Source organism: Nylanderia fulva, unplaced genomic scaffold (genome assembly GCF_048542155.1).
Source record: "Nylanderia fulva isolate GAGA-0341 unplaced genomic scaffold, ASM4854215v1 Scaffold736, whole genome shotgun sequence".
Taxonomy (NCBI): domain Eukaryota; kingdom Metazoa; phylum Arthropoda; class Insecta; order Hymenoptera; family Formicidae; genus Nylanderia; species Nylanderia fulva.
The window spans coordinates 30,001-38,868 of NW_028190847.1; positions in this window are offsets into that span (position 1 = coordinate 30,001).

Sequence of the window (8,868 nt, forward strand, 5' to 3'; positions counted from 1 at the left end):
CCGCCAACGATTGCAACACGCCGCGATCGGACTTGGGTTACGAGCGGCGCGTGCCGCCGGAGGTGTCGCCCGCCAACGAAAGCAACACGCCGCGATCGTACTTGGGTTACGGGCGGCGCGTGCCGCCGGAGGTGTCGCCCGCTAATCAAGGCAACACGCCGCTATCGGGCCTGGAAAAATTTCTCGCTCGCCGGCGAGAGCAACGCGCCGCGAGCGAACTTGCGCCTGTTCCCGAGTTCTCGCTTGTACCGCTAACGAGCGAGCTAAATGAGATTAATTAAATGAGGACGCATTGGAAAGTTTATTCGTGCAAACACTCCGGCTTCGCTTATCGGCATCCTGCCTGCATTCGTCCACGTATCGGTCGTAGAATCTCGAAGATTGTGCATCCGACGAGTGGTAGCCGGGAATTAGCAGATATCGTAATAATCGTGTCGCGCGGTCGTGCGGAGCGTCGAAAAGTACGAAACCTTTGTCCGAAACGTATTTCCGTATCGTAGCATTATCTCCTTGTAGCGGCGCTACTCGCCGTCAAGTGCCCCGGAGGTACCGCCGGCGGGCGACGGACTTGGTGAAATCATTCGGTCGTCCGGAGGTGTCGCCCGTCCCGGAGGTGCCGTCCGTCCCCAAGTTGACGCCGGCCGTTATGTGGTGCCGCACGTATAATCACGCCCGTAACGAGCCGTCTCGGTTGCCGCGCGCGTGATTTCGCATCGGGCGAGTGTTCCGTACCGTAATCGCGGTCACCGCAGCTTGCGTGTTGCGTATCATCCGTAATAATTCAAAATATATGTCTCCGACACGTGGGTTTGAGAGACACGTTTCGGGTTAGTAATCGGACAGCGCCCTCATGTCGAGCGAGCGCCGAATAGTAAGTAACTTTTGTCCGAAACGTTTTTACGTAGCTCTCCTCGTTGCGGCGCCGTAAATCGTCGTTAAGTGTTCCGGAGGTACCGCCGGCGGTCGTCTGACTTCGAGAGATCATTCGGTCGTCCGGAGGTACCGCCCGTCCCGGAGGTGTCGCCGGTCGGCCGTGGTTCCCGGAGGTGTCGCCCGGCCCGGAGGTGTCGCCCGGCCCGGAGGTGTCGCAGGTCGGTCGTGGTTCCCGGAGGTGTTGCCCGGCCCGGAGGTGCCGCCCGGCCCGGAGGTGCCGCCGGTCGGCCGTGGTTCCCGGAGGTGTCGCCGGTCGGCCGTGGTTCCCGGAGGTGTCGCCCGGCCCGGAGGTGCCGCTCGACCCGGAGGTGCCGCTCGACCCGGAGGTGCCGCCCGGCCCGGAGGTGCCGCCCGGCCCGGAGGTGCCGCCCGGCCCGGAGGTACCGTCGGTGCTTATACCTTATTGTCCCGGCATTTCGTTTGTTTCCTTCTTAATTAATGCTAATTATCGTTGTTTGACATTCGCCATACGGTTATCGTGATAATATTTTATCGTACAATAGGACTTTTCGATCGTTCGCTCTCCGCGACAATGTCTCGATTGAACGCGCCTTTCGGCGCTCGCGCTCGCATACGGCCGTGCGTAGGACCGTGCGTCGCCGACCGCCTGGCCGGCCGGTTGGGTACTATAAGAGATACGTCGCGCTCGGCGCGTCGAACGAGTCGAGCGAGTCCGGACGAGTCGTAAACGTACTTTCTCGAGTCTCTCGCCACTCCGGCGTGTTTCGACCGCTCTCCGTACCGTCGCCGACCGCTTGGCCGGTCGGTTGGGTACTATAAGAGGGTAGGAGAGATTAATATTGTACGTGTCGCGCTCTCGACGTTGACAAACGAAGAATCGCCCGAACGGGTCGAGAACGGATTTTGTCGAGTCGCGACTCTGACACGGAGAGAACATTTATATAAAATGTTTGATTTGGAAACCACGAATATATAAAATAATATACGATCGTCGCAGAACGCGCCGCCGCCAAGTCTTCTCATGCTTGGAGGTTGCGTGTCTCGCGAGAACGTACGTTCGACTCTCGCGTCGTCTCGCATTCCTCTTTGCCGGGGATTACGGTGCGGCTCTTCTCGTTCGTCGCCGAACGCGCGCAAAATTAACGCACACTTATTTATTACGAGCACAGCATTGCTACGAGTCGGTGTCGCAAGACCGAATGGCTCTTATGTGGCGCGCACGCCTCTAGTGTGTTGGCCGCGCGGTTCCCTCTCGTTTCGTACGCAGCAGCGGAATCGTCGCGCTTACCGAGCATCTACTCCACGGATACGAGTTTGCGGGAAGAGTTGCTTCTTCCCGCTCGCTTTGTACGCCGTAGCGAAATCTTATTGCTGGTCGTGTGCGGTTAAACGCGTACGAACCAGACAGAACAGTCCTCGACGTCTAAGCATCGCCATCGTCGATCTAGCGTCAGGGTGAATCGCGCGGTCTCTCGAGACCGCGCATCATAACATTTGGGAGAATAAGAACACGAGTATTTTGATCTTGTGGATTTTTGAACGGAGAGGAGGAGGAAGAAGAGGAGAGGCGGCGGCGTCGGGGGTTTACTCTCGCCTCCGTCGTTCTCTCGTACGCTTTACATAATAGCGTTAAACACAGCAGAGTGTCGCCGACCGGCTGAGCAAGACCGGCGGCAAATAAAATGGCACATACGAGCGTGTCGCGCGCGCGTCGGTGTTTCGGCATCGAACGCGCGCGCGCGCGAAAAAGAGCTAGCGACGAGTCTTCGGGCTCGCTCGCGAGTTACGCCCTTTCGAGTAACCGAACACGAAGCGCCCTGGTTGATCCTGCCAGTAGTCCTATGCTTGTCTCAAAGATTATAAATGTAATTTATTTAATTACATTTTTATTTTTTAAATAATACATATATACGTTCCAAAAAATATAAGCCATATTATTATATATGTACGTGTGTGTGGGTGTATAACTATCATTTAATACACATTCACGTTAAATCACATCATTTAATCATATTTAATAACTATATCACTAACATATATAATTAATACTTATAATAAATCATTTTTAAAGTAATTTTTTTTAAATTCTAGTTATCACTTTATCAGAATTATGAAAAAAAATTGATACAATTGTTAGAAAACTTAAATGTGCATAACTTTTTAATATATAGGCATTAATAAAATAAACATAGTGATTGTTAATTTTTTATGCTACAGCTACGCATAAAAGTACTAAAATACTTAGAACTTTAAATTACTTTAATATTCAACTGTATATATTATTATAACTTTTCTCGTTTTATACTATATTTAAAAAATAATATTTAATAATTACTTTATTGCACTTACAACTATGCATATGTATTTAATACTGTAACCATTTAAATAATAAAATATATATATAATTACTGTGTATGAAATTAATACATTCAAAATAAAAAAAGTACATATGCAAAAATAAACTCTATAAAATCTATAAATAAACGTAATAATAATAAACTGTGCAATAAACGTAATAATAAACGTTCAAATATTTTATTTATTATATATTAAAATTATTATATTTAATAACCTGTCCTTTTCTTGTTTAGATCTCCTCATTTTCGCATCTCTTTTTTTGTTCTTCCTTTTTCCTAAAAAGAAATATGTGATTGTTATACATAGGTGCAATAAGTCAATTCTGCAATAAATATTCTATACAAAAATAACAATAAGTTCTTAAATGTTGTATTTAATTTAAAAAAACTAATACACGCAATAATGAACAGATAGTGCATGTGTTCACCCTCTTTAAAATCAGTTTCTTATAAAAATAAAAAGTTTGAGATAAGATGATAAAATAGTTAAATTGAGGTATATTATATATAACTTACAAATCTCGGTCAAATCTCTGCTTGGCTAAAATTAGCCATCTTGCAATTATATCCTCAACTTCCTTATTTGTTAAATTGGTTCTTGAAGTTCGCGCAGCATCTAACAACAAGTTTAAACAGATATGTGTGGTTATAGATTATATAAAAATTTAAAGCGACTTAATTTTATATATATATATATATGTATATATGTATATATACTATTCAAAATTATTTTATATTCCTATGATTACATATTATTGAATAATGATATTAGAGTTCTAATAGCATCATCCAATATAACCATGCATAGAATGCTATATATAAAGTGTCAAAAATATGTCAATAAAAACATTTCTGTGATTAAATATTTATATACTTACTTATGATACATATAGTAATGCGAAGATTTTTAAAGGCATTTTTCAATTTTGCACCAGCCCAACTATATTCCATTGCTAATTTATTTGTTAAAATATGTTTCATCATGTACGAAATCACATCATGATGATCCTTACCTCCTAAAAAGCTCAATTGTCTTGTCTAAAAATATAAAATAATTTAATTAATATTAGTTTATGATCTAAAAATATCAAAATAATAAACATTTGTTTTTCTCTTATAAAAAAAGTTAACTATACTTTTCTTTTAACTTCTTTAAAATTATTTAACATTATATAAATAAATAAATATGTCCAAAATATTGCTTTTTATAAGACATTTCAATAAAATGTTTCTAATCGTAAGTATAAAATGATAATATTTTGTATATACCATTTCTGCAGCAACACATTTGTTTTTTAATTGATTATCAATTCTCTGTAATTGTTCTACGGTATCTGCTGGCAAATCGAAATCATAATGTTCATTTTTTTTAAATCCGTTTCCTCATTTTTTCTTATGTGATTATCCAACTTTATTAAACGTTCATCAATTGTTGTAAGATTTAACAATACTGCATTTAGTTTCCTGATAATTAAATTATGAAAATCTGCAAAAATAATTGACACATATTATTGTATATCTACTCATTGTCAGATTATATAAATATTACGAATTATATACCATTTTAAATATATGTTTACAGTGATATAAATAAAAAAAGTTAAAACTTTAATAATATATATATATATATATATATATATAGGTAAGCTTTTACAAAAATTTAAAATTAATAACACATATATTTTTACCTACATCAATCTCAGCATTACAAGTATCGGATGTAGATATTGTATCTGAATCTTGTGGAACAAGGTCATCTTTATTTGCTGTTCGATGTTCTTGTGAACTTATAGATTTACTATATGTAACTGCAGACTTTTTAGACTGAATATTAATTATTTTTTCATTACTTATTTGTATCGGAGGCTTAGTTATTTTCTTATAATTTTTTATCAGTGGTTTTTTTATTTCATAAGTCATTTTGCTTTTATTTAAATCGTTTGATATATTAGAAGTTTCATCTAAATCATTGCTTGTGTCAGTTCTATCTGAATTATCAGAAGAACTTGAAATTTTTTTTACTCGATTCATTTTCTTATTACCTTGTATTAATGGTGTCTTTATTTCACAGATTTTGCTCTTATTTATTGTTAAAGCTTTTGGTGTATTAGGAAAATTATCTAACTCTAAATCATTGCGAGTTTTTAATTTATTGATGCTTGTGTCGCTTGTATCAGAATTATCAGGAGATGAACCTGTATTTTTTTTTGCTCGTTGATATCTCGATTTTTTGAGGTTATTTCCATCATCACCATCTATATCGGATATTTGTTCAGCTAATTTAAGTTTGTCTATAGCTTTATCATATGTATCTAAAACGTATAAAATTTTTGAATATTAAAAATTAGATTTTTGTTTTTATATATTTTATAATCAAATATTACTTAAAATTTAAATTTTAATATATACTTTTAATACATATATATTATAATTTTAATTTATATAATTTTTGATAAAAAAATAAAATACATTTTTTATATTACTAACCGCTGCTACCAAAAATACGGATTATTTTATATAATTGCCAATCATCAGAAGGAAATATTCTTTTCATAATTGCTTTATTTATCTTAATTTGACTTGTATATGATGGCCATTTACATTCCTTATTATTTTCAGTTAACCATTCAGAAGGAACAATTTGTAAACCATCTTCGAACTCCACAATATTATACGCCATAATAACTGTAAATAAAAATTGATCAGCATTGAAATTATAAATAATCTATGATGTAAATAATATGATAAAAATGTGACGATAATAATAATAATAATAATAATAATAATAATATTTGCAATTTATATTAGAGTATTATAATTACGTTTAATTATTTAATTACAAATGCAAATTAATATTAAACATGTATTATTCAGTTGTGTGTAACATCGGAAATATAATATAACTTTTTTTATAAGGCATTTTCAACATTTTTGCTCTAATTTTATCAAACTCTCATGTCTGAAGATGAGAATATTCAGACATGATACCAATATTTTAAGTTAATGACGAAATAGGCTGTGTATATAAATCTTCCACTAACACAAGTACTTTGCCAATAGCATACATTTTATTGTCATTAGATTTAATGAAATTTAAAATTGACATTATTTGTCCATTTTCAAAAGAAATGCAATTATTTTTTGGATCATCACAGTTAATATAATATTGATTATTGCAAAAAATTTTATATTGTTGTACAGAAATGAAATCTTTCGTAATAGGACCATCACAATGAGAGCGTGTAAAACATTTTTCCATATCGTATGAATTTGAATATATTTTGAATGTTTCATTATTATGTATTGTCTCAATTTCTGCAAATCTTCTTGTTAATTGCTGTAATGGTTGGTTAGTTTTACGAATTAATTTCTTTAACGTAGACATATAATTCTCAAATTTAAATGCACTAAATTTATCCAGAGCACCAAATTGTTTTACGTCTGCAGCAAGATGTAATAAATTATGAATATTATGTGAAATATATTTAGAACCGTAGATAACTTGAAATGATTTTACAAAATGTTTTAATAAATTTTCTGCATATTCTATAATAGAAGTTTGATATGTTAAAGTAGGATGTGCAAGAATTGTGATTGCTACATGTAATGTTAGAAAATTTAAATATACATTTTCTTGTAGTATTCCTTTCAATATAATAGGACCTGTATATAATAAAAATTGCCGATATTCTGTGGCTTTCCAATGTTTGATATACTTTAATGATCTTGGTTTTCGAGCAAAATCAGAAGGAATATAATTGCGTAACTTTATTAGTTTCTTAGAAATTTGTTCTTTGTCTGAATTTGATAATCTTATCTTAAGTGGTCCTGAAAGCCATAACATAATAAGTTTACGCATAACACCCAAACATACCAGGTGCATATAATCTAGTGGCACATTTGTAACTAAGCCTAGATTTGGTATATTTTTTAAAATTGTGTCACCAGTTTGATAATCAAGATTATAAGATCCAGTAAAAAATTCTTTATCATTACGTAACATCATATTAGATGTGTATGGAAAACATATATGTCCTTCTATATTATCACCTTCAATAATGCATTTAGTGCAACTATTATATCCAGTGTGTCCTTTTACATTTAAAATAAATGATTTAGCAGGAGCGTCACAAATTATTGCTTTAATTTCGACTTTTATGATCTGTCCCTCATAATCAATCCCATTATTTATAAAAGCAATAGCATCACCTACAAACATTTTTAAAAACTCATTTGCATTTTTTGGTTTTCCTTCACCATAATATAAGGCAATGACATATACATTGTTTATAATATTATCTGCACATAATATTGGCCATAAACTCTTTGTGGAAGACTTATATATAGGTAAACCATCAATATTTATTTAGAGAAGTATTTATTGAGGAAACTATTAATCTAAAAGGAATATTTTCCTTGTGGATCTTGGGGAGCCCATAGGCTTTAGGAAGAAGAGAGTCGCTTGAAAATAAATAATAATATTCTTTTTTGTTGATGAAATCTTTTTTCAACCATTTTTTTAAACAAATATTGAGTTCTTTTTCTATTTTTGTTGATGGATTGTTTTTAACTATGGTATACGTAGAATCGTCTTCTAGGAGACTCTCAACTTTTTTTATATAAAATTCTTTTTCTAGTGCGACTGTAATGCTGCCTTTATCTGCTCTAGTAAATAAAATATTAGGATTTTGATTGCAGAATTTAATTGTGTCTTTATGCATGTGAAATAATTTTTCTTGTATGTCCGTTTTTTTGTCGTTATTGTTTAAAAATAATGAAAATTGTGGAATGGCAGCATTACGAATCGAAGTAAGATTTCTGATCCCATTAGAATTGCTTTCTATATCTTTTATGAATTCGTGTATAGCTACTTTTTTATTTAAGTTAACTGTGAGACTAAATTCACCTCCCAATTGTAATAGATTGGTTACATTGGGGGGAATTTTTTTATCAGTTAAATTAATAAACCATTTCTGGTTAGTTTGTTGTAGAGGGTTATGTGTAGCACAACGAAAACTGTTGGCAGAAACAGTGTTATCAACAATATTTGTCGATGATATTGTTTTCAATTCGATAGGATCAATATTTTTAATGTACTCTGTTTCATGCGATTTACGTAGCCATAGGAATTTTTTCTTGTGTATGAGATATAATTTTTGGTTGAACAAAGAAAAGGAGTTGCAATGGTGATTTAAAATCTCCTGCCAGATATAAGATGGTAAAAGATTTTGGAGAATTTGGAATTGCCTTGACCGTTTTTTATTAAGTGAGTTTAAAGTTCTATATAAATCAAATATCTCTATATTAAGAATTTTATATCGATTCTGTAACGGAATGTTAATTTAATTATTTAACTATTAATAAAAAAAATTTTTACACCTTATTTATTTGCTCGTTCAGTTGGCCTACTATATATGATTTGTTTAATTTTTCTAAAAGGAATGTTCTGTTTGTGAATTTTAGGGAGACCGTAAGCTTTCGGTAGTATGGAATCACTAGAGTGCATAAAATAATATTCTTTTTTTGAAATATATCCTTTTGTTAGCAAATTTTTGATAGTGTAATTGAGTTCTCTTTCAATTTTTAAGATTGGATTCTTATTGACCACGCAGTAAGT